The following is a 13,150-nucleotide window of genomic DNA, read 5'->3' on the forward strand; positions in this document are numbered from 1 at the left end:
TTGAGATTATTTTATTGTAAAACTCAGAAACCTATTGGAGTGTCAACACCTCAAGATAACTCATCACCGCTCTGTTTTGGCCCCCCCGCTTCACTCCAGTCAATAAAAAGTTGAAAATGAGATTTTCCATGAGATAGGACAGGTGACTGAATATGTGCCTGGTCTTACACTTCTGAGAATGGGAAGTGGCAACGTGACCAACAGTAGAGGCCTTATTGTGGGTTTTAATGTGTCACCTTGTCTTCTCTAAGAATTGGTCACTATGTTATTGTGACAACTTGTTTATCCCTTGGTTCAGGACAGCAGGGGTTAAATCTTGCTGAAAGCCGCCATTCTTTTTGCTGCCTGTAATTAAACGGTGAATGAAATCCATAGGAAGCTGAAGTCCTACACACAAAGCAAGAGGATAAACTTACCCGAAATCCCAAAGCTGGAAGTATTTGCTGATTTTGCTCTCATCTAAAGCCCAGAAGATTAAAGGAATGTGTGTTTTGGCTTGTAAATACTTTCTTCCTCTGGCCTCAGTTTTCAGGAGGAAGAAGGATTTAGGGGAGGGAACTGCTGGTTCAGATTTGTCCTAACAAGGTGATCAAAGGGAAACTGTGTGCAAGAAAAAGATGCATGGGAGAAAAGAACTGGGATTGTGCGGAAGGGACAAGGACCTCGCACCTGTGCGGGGAAAGAGAACAGAGTGCGCGAGTGTCTGGGGAGCGCTGATAAGAGCCACCACCTGGAGACTTAGCGAGCGGCTCAACTTATCTCCAACATGAAACGAGAGGCAGATAAAGAACCACCGGGGATGATGCTGTCAGATCAGTACTAATCCCCCTAACTCTTGTGTCTGGCTGCCGCTTATAGGTCACCCAACATTTCATTTGGTACTGACATCCCAAAGATGACAATGTATTATCTAAAATGGGATCAGTCTCAAAAACAGAATATCTGACACTTTAGATCAGGGACCAACTCAAGGTGTGATCAGCAACGTGACAGCCATTTGGAAATGATCTTCTCTTGATGGCAACAGATAATCAGCAGATGCAACGTTTCATGGTTAGCCCTTCATGAAGGAGATTAGAGAAGATGGGTGGAATCTGAAAATGAAACTTTACAAGATGAGATAGGGGAACAGCAAGAGTCAGAGCTAAAAGTAAACATTTTTAGGTTCACTGTTGTTTCAAACAACCTCTATCCATTTAAAAGCCTAGGTGATTTCTAAAATATTTGTAAATCCTTTTAGTGATTTAGTTAATTTAGAAAAAGTAGTAATGTAGTTAATTTATAAAAAAAAAAAAAACTACTTACACCAGAAAAACAGCTCTAAAGTCTTGGCTCCTAGGAGTTCTAGTTCTGTATGCAGAATAAGGAGAAGAGAGAAAGAGAGAGATCATGGGCTTCATACAATCTTTGAGTCTGCCTTCTCTAGAGGAATTACACTGTGAATGAAATGTAAATTAAGGTGCCCCTCTCCCCGCTACATTTTCATCAGGAGCAGTAGTTCAGTATTTAATGTAACCCCTTCATTAATGTGCTGCTGCATTTTCTTTTATTTATGCTCACATTTTGTAGCACCTTGTAAAGCCAGTGTATTAAATAGCATTTGTAAGCAAAAAAGAAGGTTGCATCAGCAATCTTGGTCAAAAAAACGGAGCCTCTTAGCGCACTTTTTTTTATCAAAATGTGTCCCCCATCCACCACGCAGAGGTGGCCTCTTGTCGGATGGGACCCTAACATGCTTAACTCCTTAACGAGGCAGGACGTATATTTACGTCTTGCGCCGGCTCCCGCGATATAACAGTATAAAATATACAAACTATAAATGTCCAAACTATAAAAATATATCGTTAATTAAACCGCAAGGTCAATGGCGTACACGTAAAAAAAAAAATCCAAAGTCCAAAATAGCGTATTTTTGGTCACTTTTTATACCATTAAAAAAATTTATAAAGCAATCAAAAAGTCCAATCAAAACAAAAATGTTACAGATAAAAACTTCAGATCACGGTGCCAAAAATTAGCTGTCAAGCCCCCTCCCACAGGCTTGCATTGAGGGGCGGATAGTGACGTCACATGGGGGTGGAGGCGTGACGTCACATGCCGTCGGCCCTGTGGTCGCCGGTAATCACACCCGGAGCGAACACGCTCCGGGGACTGATTATAAACGGGGTGCCACGTGCAAGATCATGGGGGTCCCCAGCGGTGGATAGGGGATAAGATGTCTAAGCACCGGAGTACCCCTTTAAATTTTAACTTATCACACGATCATTGAGAAAAAACAGTTTGCAACTGAAGTCACCTTGGCTGCACTTCATCTGCAAGTGAGACCCACATAAAGGGGTTAAAAAGAAGAAAAGTCTCAGTTCTTTACAGGCCGGGTTCAAACGGGCGAAAAATGAACAGCATGACCGCATGGACAATCCACTGCCACAGAGTCCCACTGATTTCAATGGGGTTCTGTAGCACTGTTCACACAGCAGAATTTCCGTGGGCAGAAACATGTTTCTGGCGCGTAAATTCAGATTGCAGCATCCGTAGAAAGAATAGTTAAGTCTATTCTTTCTGCACAGTCCGCAAGGTGATGCATTGCTGTCTATGAGACATTTCCGAGCGTTCCACTGGTTAGTGAAATGTGCAAAATGTTTGCACTTGTTTTTCATGTGGAAATTCCGCACATTTTTCTCCTGTGTGAACATAGCCTAACACGTATCTTCTGCTTATAATCCAATCCTGGCTTCAGCATGTAAAAACCTGAACATGGGGGCACAACCTTAGGGTTAGGAACAGCAATGCCATCCATCAATATACAAGGAGTTTCAGTTGTAATTATATTGTGTAGGACAGTAGCAGTCCTTCGTAGACTTAACCCCTTAAAGACTGAGCCCTTTTTCACCTTAAGGACTGAGCCCTTTTTTGCAATTCTGACCACTGTCAGTTTTTGCATTAATAACTCTGGGATGCCTTTACCGATTATTCTGATTCCGAGATAATTTTTTTTTGACATATTCTACTTTAACATAGTGGTAAATTGTTGTCGTTTCTTGGTGAAAAATCCCAAAATTTCATGAAAATTTTGAAAATTTTGCATTTTTCTAACTTTGAAATTCTCTGCTTGTAAGGAAAATGGATATGCCAAATACATTTTATATTGGTTCACAAATACAATATGTCTACTTTATGTTGGCATCAGAAAGTTGGCACGTTTTTACTTTTTGAAGACATCAGAGGGCTTCAAAGTATAGCAGCAATTTTCAAAGTTTTCACGAAAATTTCTAAATCTGAACTTTTCAGGGACCAGTTAAGTTTGAAGTGGATTTGAGGAGCCTTTCTGTGAGAAATACCCCATAATTGACCTCATTATAGAAACTACACCCCTCAAAGTATTCAAAATGACATTCAGAAAGTTTGTTAACCCTTTAGGGGTTTCACAAGAATAGCAGCAAAGTGGAGGAGAAAAATCTAAATCTGCATTTATTACACTAACATGTTCTTGTAGCCCCATTTTTTTCATTTTTAAAAGTGGTATTAGGTGAAAAAGCCCCCAAATGTTGTACACCAATTTCTCCTGAGTATGGAAATAACTCATATGTTGACATAAAGTGCTCTGCGGGCTCACAACATGGCTCAAGAGGGAAAGAGCAACTGTGGGATTTTTTAAAACAAATTTTGCTGTCATGGTTTTTGGGGGCCATGTTGCATTTAGGAAGCCCCCATGGTGCCAGAACAGCAAAATAACCCCCACATGGCATACTATTTCGGAAACTACACCCCTCAAGGAACATAACAAGGGGTATAGTGAACCTTAAAGGACATCTGCAGTGTGATTAACACTCATCCCCTATCCACAGGATAGGGGATAAGTGTTTGATCACGGGGGGTCCGACCGCTGGGACTCCCTGTGATCTCCTGTATGGGGCCGCGGCTGTCCCGTGCAGGGGGCGTGCCGGCCGCAGCATGACGTTGCAGCCGGCACGCCTCCTCCATATATCTCTATGGGAGAGGCGGGGAGGCAGCGTTTGTGCCTCCCCGCCTCCCCAATAGAACTGTATGGGGACGGGGAGGAGACGGGGCGTGGATAGGGGATCAGTGTCATACCGCTGCAGTTGTCCTTTAACACCTCACAGGTGTTTGACGACTTTGCGTTGAAGTTGAAAAATTTTATTTTTAACACAAAAATTATGGTGTTTCCCCCAAAAAAAATTTCACAAGGGGTAATAGGATAAAATGGACCCCAAAATTTGAAGCCCAATTTCTCCCGATTTAAAAAACGCCCCAAATGTGGATGTTAAGTGCTCTGCTGGCGCACTACAGTGTTCAGCAGAGAAGGAACAAAATTTGGCATTTTTAAAGAGAATTTTGCTGAAATGGTTTTTGGGGGGCACGTTGCATTTAGAAAGTCCCCAGGGTGCCAGAACAGCAAAAAAACATATGGCATACTATTTTGGAAACTACACCCCTCAAGGAACATAACAAGGGGTATAGTGAGCCTTAACACTTCACAGGTGGAAATGGAAAATTAGCTTTTTAACACTAAAATGATGGTGTTACTCCAAATTTTTATTTTTCACATGGGGTAATAGGAGAAAATGGACACCAAAATTTTAAGCCCAATTTCTCCCAATTAAGAAAACACCCCATATGTGGACGATAAGTCCTCTGCTGGCGCACTACAGGTCTCAAAACAGAAGGAGCGCCATTGGACTTTTGGAGAGAGAATTTTTCTGAAATTGAAGTCGAGGGCCGTTGTCAATTTACAAACTTCGCATAGTGCCAGAACAGCAGAAACCCCCCACATGTGACCCTCACAGAATTCAATAAGGGGTGCAGTGAGAATTTACAACCCACTGGTGTTTGACAGATCTTTGGAACAGTGGGCTGTGCAAATGAAAAATTACATTTTTCATTTTCACCGACCATTGTTCCAAAAATCTGTTAGACATCTGTGGGGTGTAAATGCTCACTGTACCCCTCATTACATTCCATGAGGGGTGTAGTTTCAAAAATGGAGTCACATGTGGGGTCCACTGTTCTGGCACCACGGGGGGGCTTTGTAAACACACGTGGCCTTCAATTCCAGACACATTCTCTCTCCTTAAGCCCAATGGCGCGCCTTCTCTTCTGAGCATTGTAGTTCGCCCACAGAGCACTTTACATCCACAAATGGGGCATTTCCATATTCAGAAGACACGGGGTTACACATTTTGGAGGACTTTTTTCCTATTGGGGGATATTTCTCAATGTTTGCTTATGTATTCCTTTTTTTAGTTATTTTTTTCTTATTATTTTTTTGCTTATGTGCGACTTATTTATCAACTGGTTTCAGCCTGTTGATAAATTTCTTTCACATAAGCAATTTTTCCTTTTTTGCTTTGGTAGTAGCTTTTTCTGCTCCATGTCTGAGCAAGAGTAAATTTAGTAAGTTTTTTCATGTAATGCGACTTTTCTGTGACTTTCGCACTTGATAAATCTCTGACCACTGCAAGCCAAAAATCACTTTTTGCTTTGGTAAGCAAGATTTTTATTTTTTGCTTAGGACACTGCACAATCAAAAAGTCTCAGAAAAAAGAGAGTAGTCGCACTTGCGACTTTTTTGCGGCAATTTTAAGCAAAAAAAAAATCAACTAAATGCTTTGATAAATCTCCCCCATTATCCCTTGTGAAAATGAAAAATTTGGGATAACACCAGGATTTTAGTGAATTTTTTTTTTTTGCATTTTCACGTCCAAATTTTATGAAAATTCCTCAAACACCAGAGGTGTGTAAATGCTTGTTATGTTCCGTGGGGGGTGTAGTTTACAAAATGGTGCGTTTATGTCAGAACTGCTGTAAAGATCAGCCACCCCTGTGCAAATCACCTCAAATGTACATGGCGCTCTCACTCCTTGTTGTGCGCCCACAGAGCATTTTACGTCCACATATGGGATATTCCTTTTACTTTAAATGAAAAGTATGGGGCAACATCAGCATGTTAGTGTAAAAAATAAAGAAATGTAACAACATCATGCTGGTGTAGACTCCAACTTTACCTTTTCATAAAGGGTAAAAGGAGAAAAAGCGCCGCCAAAATTTGTAGGCAATTTCTATGGGGAAATTCCCCATATGTGGCCCTAAACAGTTTCCTTGAAATACGATAGGGCTCCAAAGTGAGAGAGAACTAAATTAGAGATTTGCATAGGGATGGACCCGGATGCAAGAATTAGACTTGCCTCCGATACCAAAATTACCCTACGGCAGTGTTTCCCAAACAGGGTGCCTCCAGCTGTTGCAAAACTCCCAGCATGCCTGGACAGTCAATGGCTGTCTGGCAACACTGGGGGTAGTTGTTTTGCAACAGCTGGAGGCTCCATTTTAGAAACTGTGCCGTACCAGACGTTTCTCATTTTTATTGGGGGCTGGGGGGGGGGGGCTAAATGTGTAGGGTTATGTGTATATGTAGTGTTTTACCCTTTATTTTGTGTTAGTGTAGTGTAGTGTTTTTAGGGTACATTCAAATGGGCGGGGGTTCACAGCGAGTTTCCCGCTGGGAGTTTGAGCTGCAGCGGAAAAAGAAACTCATTGTAAACCTGCCCGTGTGAATGTACCCTGTACAGGGGGGGGGGGGGGGGGGGGGGCAAACCTCCAGCTGTTGCAAATCTACAACTCCCAGCATGCCCTTTGGCTGTCCGTGCATGCTGGGGGCTACAGTTATGCAACAGCTGGAGGAACACTGGTTGCAAAACACTGAGTTAGGTAACAAACTCTCAGTGTTTTGCAACCAGTGTGCTTTCAGCTGTTGCAAAAACTACAACCCCCAGCATGCACGGACAGCAGAAGGGCATGCTGTGACTTTTAGCTATGCAACAGCTGGAGGCATACTACTACAACTTCCAGCATGCCCTTTGGCTGTCCATGCATGCTGGGGGTTGTAGTTATGCAGCTGTAACAGCTGGAGCCACACTGGTTGCAAAACACTGAGAGTTTGTTACTTAGCTCAGTGTTTCCCAACCTGTGTGCCTCCAGCTGTTGCAAAACTACAACTCCCAGCATGCATGCTGGGAGTTACAGTTTTGCAACAGCTGGAGCCACACGGGTTGGAAAACACTGAGATAGGAAACAGACAGTGTTTCCCAACCAGTGTGCCTCCAGTTGTTGCAAAACTACAGCTCCCAGCTTGCCCAGGCAGCCGAAGGGCATGTTGGGAGTTGTAGTTATGCAGGAGAACAGTTTGGAGGCCACTGTGTAGTGGTGTCCAAACAGTAGCCCTACAGTTGTTGCAAAACTATAACTCCAAGCATGCCTAGACTGCCCAGGCATGCTGGGAGTTGTAGTTCGGAAACATCTGGAGCGCTACTGAAGGGCCATATGTTGCCGAACTTCAACTCCCAGCATGACTGGACAGTCTGGGCATGCTTGGAGTTGTAGTTTTGCAACATCTGGAGTGCTACAGTTTGGACACCACTGTCTGGGCATGCTGGGAGTTGTAGTTTTGCAACTCTTAGAAGGCAGGAGTGAAGATCACCGCTGATCTTTACTGCTGCCTTCATCGCTGCTATGCCGCCTCCTCACTGCCGCGGATCCTGCCGCTGCCTGCGCCAATGCTGCCACGATTGACGGTCCGTGGACTCTGGTAACCGACCAGGGGCGGGCAGAGCGGGGATTTAAACAGTAACCCCCTGCCCCCAACTGCCATTGGTCGGTTACTACTAACTGACCAATGGCAGGGGATAGGAGGAGGTGGCATAACCTCGCTCCTATCCCTCAGGATGATTGGGGATGTCTCTGACATCTCCGAACATCCCTATTTTCCAGGCTATCAGGTCACCAGAGACCTGATCAGCCCAGAATCGCCGCAGATCGACGATCTGAATTAATCAGCGATTTGCGGAGATCGCTGACATGGGGTGGTCTCAGGACCCCCCTAGGCATTTGCACAGGATGCCTGCTGAATGATTGATTCCAGCAGGCATCCGGTCGGGTCCCTGACCGGCTAGCGGCGGGGACCGAAATTCCCACGGGTGTACCCATACGCCCTCAGTCCTTAAGGACTTTAAAACGGGGGCGTATGGATACGCCTGGGGTCCTTAAGGGGTTAAAGGGGTACTCCGGTGTAAAAAATTCATATCAACGGGCTCCAGAAAGTTAAACAGATTTGGAAATTACTCCTATTAAAAAGTGCTTATCAGCTGCTGTATGCTACAGAGGTAGTTGAATTGTTCTTTTCTGTCTGACCACAGTGCTTTCTGCTGACGCCTCTGTCCAGAGCAGGATAGGTTTGCTATGGGGATTTGCTCCAACTCTGGACAGTTCCTGACACAGACAGAGGTGTCAGCAGAGAGCACTGTGGTCAGACTGGAAAACTACTCAACTTCCTTGCTGATAAGCACTGGAAGGATTAAGATTTTTTTTAATAGTGATTTACAAATCTGTTTAACTTTCTGGCACCAGTTGATTAGAAAAAAAATTGTTTTCCACTGGAGTAGCCCTTAAAAATCCCATAGCCGCCATCCTCCAGAGACGTAGCTGTTTACAGATGAAGAGGATCAGGCTTCACTTGTGACCACTCTGAGAGCTGAGAGCTTAGCAGGTAAATATATCTGCCGGAACAATAAGAGGGTTTATGAGGATCTCAGTAAACATGTCATGAGTTCAGAAAGTGGAGCAGCTTAGGAGAAGGTGAGCGGAGTTCCTGCTATTGCATGCAGCTCCTGTTCTCCACAGTACAATCTCCTCTCTGGTATTTTCACTATGTTCCTGTCTTGTTGCTTTACCATGCCAAATTGTATAAGAAATATCTGAGACGCTGAAACATTTAATGACAATGTGATCTTACAGTATTATGAGCCACAAAGCCAAACTCTCACCCAAAAATAGCACAATAACCAGAACTAGGTATAACAATACAATGAAGTGAAGATACTAATACAAATGTATCAATGGTATCTTGCTTCTAGGCTAGGGTAATGGTCTCCAAACTTTGACTGTCCACAAGGTTCAAAACTACAACTCCCAGCATGTTGCCTGTCCAGGCATGCTGGGAGTTTAGTTTTGTAAAATCTGGACAGTCACAGTTTGGAGACCACTGTTCTAGGTTCTGAACTGATCAATGGAAGCTACAGGCCCAAAGCCTGAGGCAGCATTACTGAGCGATTTAATGACTATGTGAGAATGAATCAATGTATTTGGCTAAAGAAAAACACTTAAAGGAGAACTACGGGATTGAAAAATGTATCCCCTATCCTAAGGATAGGGGATAAGTTTCAGATCGCGGGGGGTCCGACCACTGGTGCCCCCTGCGATCTCCCGTACGGGGCCCTGGCTTTCTGGTTAGAGAGGGCGTGTTGACCACCGCGCAAAGCAGCGGCCGACACGGCCCCTCCATACACTGCTATGGGAGAGCCGGAAATTGCCGAAGGCAGCGCTTCGGCTCTCCCATAGCAGTAAATGGAGGGCGCGTGTCAGCCGCCGCCTCGTGCGGTGGTCAACACGCACTCTCTATGCAGAGAGCCGGGGCCCCGTACGGGAGATCGCAGGGGGCACCAGTGGTCGGACCCCCCGCGATCTGAAACTTATCCCCTATCCTTAGGATAGGGGATACATTTTTCAATCCCAAAGTTCTCCTTTAAGGCTGGGTTCACAACACGTTTTTCAACTACGGTTCCCGCATACGCATACCCTGATGCATACGGTTGCGTACGGTTTGCTTGCAATACGGTTTTTAACAGTACTCCAAACCATGTTCAACCACGGTTTTGACTCTGGTTTAAAAAACGTATTGCAATCGCATACTTTTTTTTTTTTTTTAACATGAAGGTCAATGGGAAACGCACATGTATACGGTTCCATACGGCAAAACCGTATGCGTTTTTTTAAGCACATGCGCATTTGCATCCTAAAGTCCCCACCCAAGAACCCTCCCATTATAAATGGACATAATTTTCAAAAACGTATGTTTTAAAAAAAAAATAACAACGGACGGAACTGTATGCACTTTTAAAAACAGTATACAGTTTAAAAACGCATACGGTTTACTTTTTCCCATACTGTTCCATCCGTTTCGCTCCCATACGGTTTTTGATAGAAAACGTATGCGGGAACCGTAGTTGAAAAACGTGATGTGAACCCAGCCTAACTAAGTGCAATGTGAACAAGGCCTACAGAGATTTTCTGGGGAAGATTTATCTGTCGAGAGGAAAACTTGCCCAGTTGTCCATAGCAACCAATCAGATCGCTTCTTTCATTTTGCAGAGGCCTTTTCAGAAATTAAAGAAGTGATCTGATTGGTTGCTATGGGCAACTCAGCAACTTTTCCTCTGGACAGGTTTTGATAAATCTCCCCCATAAAGTTTTATCTTCTTTTCTGTCAGTGAATGTTACCATGCTTTTCTACATCCACAGCAGGGTTTCCACCAGCCGGTGCAAAACTACAACTTTGGCTGTCTGGACATGCTGGGAGTTGTAGTTTTGCAACAGCAGGAGGCACCCTAGTTAGGAAACACTGATCCAGAGATGAAGACCCCTCCAATACTTTTGACAGCTGGGGATTTGCAACAAACCGCTGAAAAAATATAGCATTCTCGCACACCTTGCTTTTCATTTTTCCTGTCAACTTTTTATATGGGAGACATTTTATGAGTCTGTAAAAATCACATGGATGCTACCAAATAAAAAAACTGGACTAATTCACATTAAAAACACATGAAGTTTTCACATGCAGCAAGAGTTTCTGCAGCAGCTGTGCTTCATATACCTTATTAAAGGAAAAGGGGTGCATCGTGTCAACCATTAAAGAGGTGCCAGAAAGTTAAACAGATTTGTAAATTACTTCTATTAAAAAAATCTTAATTCTTCCAGTACTTATCAGCTGCTGTATTCTACAGAGGAAGTTCTTTTCTTTTTGAATTTATTTTCTGTCTGACCACAGTGCTCTCTGCTGACACCTCTGTCTGTCTCAGGAACTGTCCAGAGTAGGAGAGGTTTTCTATGGGGATTTTCTCCTACTCTGTACAATTCATGACATGGACAGAGGTGTCAGCAGAGAGCACTGTGGTCAGACAGAAAAGAAATTCAAAAAGAAAAGAACTTCCTGTGAGCATACAGCAGCTGATAAGTACTGGAAGGATTAAGATTTTTAAATATAAATAATTTACAAATCTGTTTAACGTTCTGGCACCAGTTGATTTAAAAAAACTTTTTTTTTTTTTTTTTTACCGGAGTACCTCTTTAAGTGATTGTTATGAGGTTGTCTCTTCTCAAAAGGGCTGGCTGTATGTTATTCAGTACATTACCATAGCTGCTGCAGAACCTCATTGTACACACTGCAGCTCTTGACCTCCTCTGTTGCATCACAGTACATAACGTTTCTGCCAGCGTCTGTGCATTGTTACCAGCCGCTTCTGCTTCCATGTATGTCCACATACAGGGACCCCTGCAGCACATTGTAAGTCCCAGACTGGACTATGTCGGTTCACGCTGAATGTTTGGTCCACCGTCATTATCTTCTCTACTAACCTGTCATCTGGTCACTGGAAACTGCCAAGTAAAAGCAACCGGTCGCCATAACTCACCGGAGCCCCCCGGGCGTCACACAGAGAAAGTTATTTTCATTAAAGGATTATTAGTAATAAGAGCTCCAGTAGCCACAGAAGAATGGTAATAGCCTTCTTAAAGCCAATTTAAGAACCGCACACTCCATGCTGCTCCTTTCTTTCTGTTTATGCCATAATTCCCTTTGCTCTCCCCAGTTTTATCTGCTGTAATGTTCTTTAAAAGGTCTCCCGTTGGGAAACAAATAGAAGCTCCATAGAACAGCTGGGAGTAATCCTGAGGACAGGTGTCCAAGGATCCTTCATGTACCTGCAAAAGGCGCCATAAGGATAGAAAAATATAGCGTTTTATAAGTTATACAGTGCAGCAGTGCATACACATACACAGGAGAGATGTACTTGGACTGCCACTTGATATACTAGTCTTAAAGGGGTACTTTGGAGGGAATAAAATGTTTTCAAATCTACTGGTGCCAGAAAGTTATTAAGATGTGTAAATTATGTTTATTTAAAAATATTGATCCTTCCAGTACCTATCAGCTGCTGTATACTACAGAGGAAGTTGTGTAGTTCTTTCCAGTCTGACCACAGTGCTCTCTGCTGACACCTCAGTCCATGTGAGGAACTGTCCAGAGTACAAGCAAATCCCCATAGCAAACCTCTCTAGCTCTGGACAGTTCCTGACATGGACAGAGGTGTCAGCAGAGAGCACTGTGGTCAGACTGGAAAGAACTACCCTACTTCCTCTGTACTATACAGCAGCTGATAAGTACTGGAAGGATTAAGATTTTTAAACATACCGTATATACTCGAGTATAAGCCGACCCGAGTATAAGCCGAGACCCCTAATTTCAACCCAAAATCCCAGGAAAAGTTATTGACTCGAGTATAAGCCTAGGGTGGGAAATACATCATCCCCCCCTGTCATCATCCAGACCCGTCATTAACATCCTCATCATCATCACCGCCTGTCATCATCCAGACCCTCATCATCATCACCTGTCATCATCCCCTTGTCATCATCCCACACATCCCCCCTTCATCATCCCCTTGTCATCATCCCACACATCCCCCCTTCATCATCCCCTTGTCATCATCCCACACATCCCCCCTTCATCATCCCCTTGTCATCATCCCACACACCCCCTTCATCATCCCCTTGTCATCATCACCACCCCCCTTCATCATCCCCTTGTCATCATCCCCACCCCCCTTCATCATCCCCGTTTCATCATCCCCCTCTTCATCATCCCCTTGTCATCATCCCACACACCCCCCTTCAACATCCCACACCCCCCCCCTTCATCATCCTCTTATCATCCGCCCTCAGTGGTCTTCAACCTGCGGACCTCCAGAGGTTTCAAAACTACAACTCCCAGCAAGCCCGGGCAGCCATCGGCTGTCCGGGCTTGCTGGGAGTTGTAGTTTTGAAACCTCCGGAGGTCCGCAGGTTGAAGACCACTGCGGCCTTCGACATCATCCAGCCCCCTCTCACCCCCCTTTAGTTCTGTACAGTACTCACCTCCGCTCGGCGCTGGTCGGGTCCTGCAGGGCTGTTCGCAGAGGAGGTGGTCCGGTGGGATAGTGGTTCCGGGCTGCTATCTTCACCGGGGGCGCCTCTTCTCCGCGCT

This window comes from Hyla sarda, chromosome 6 (assembly GCF_029499605.1).
Source record: "Hyla sarda isolate aHylSar1 chromosome 6, aHylSar1.hap1, whole genome shotgun sequence".
NCBI lineage: Eukaryota > Metazoa > Chordata > Amphibia > Anura > Hylidae > Hyla > Hyla sarda.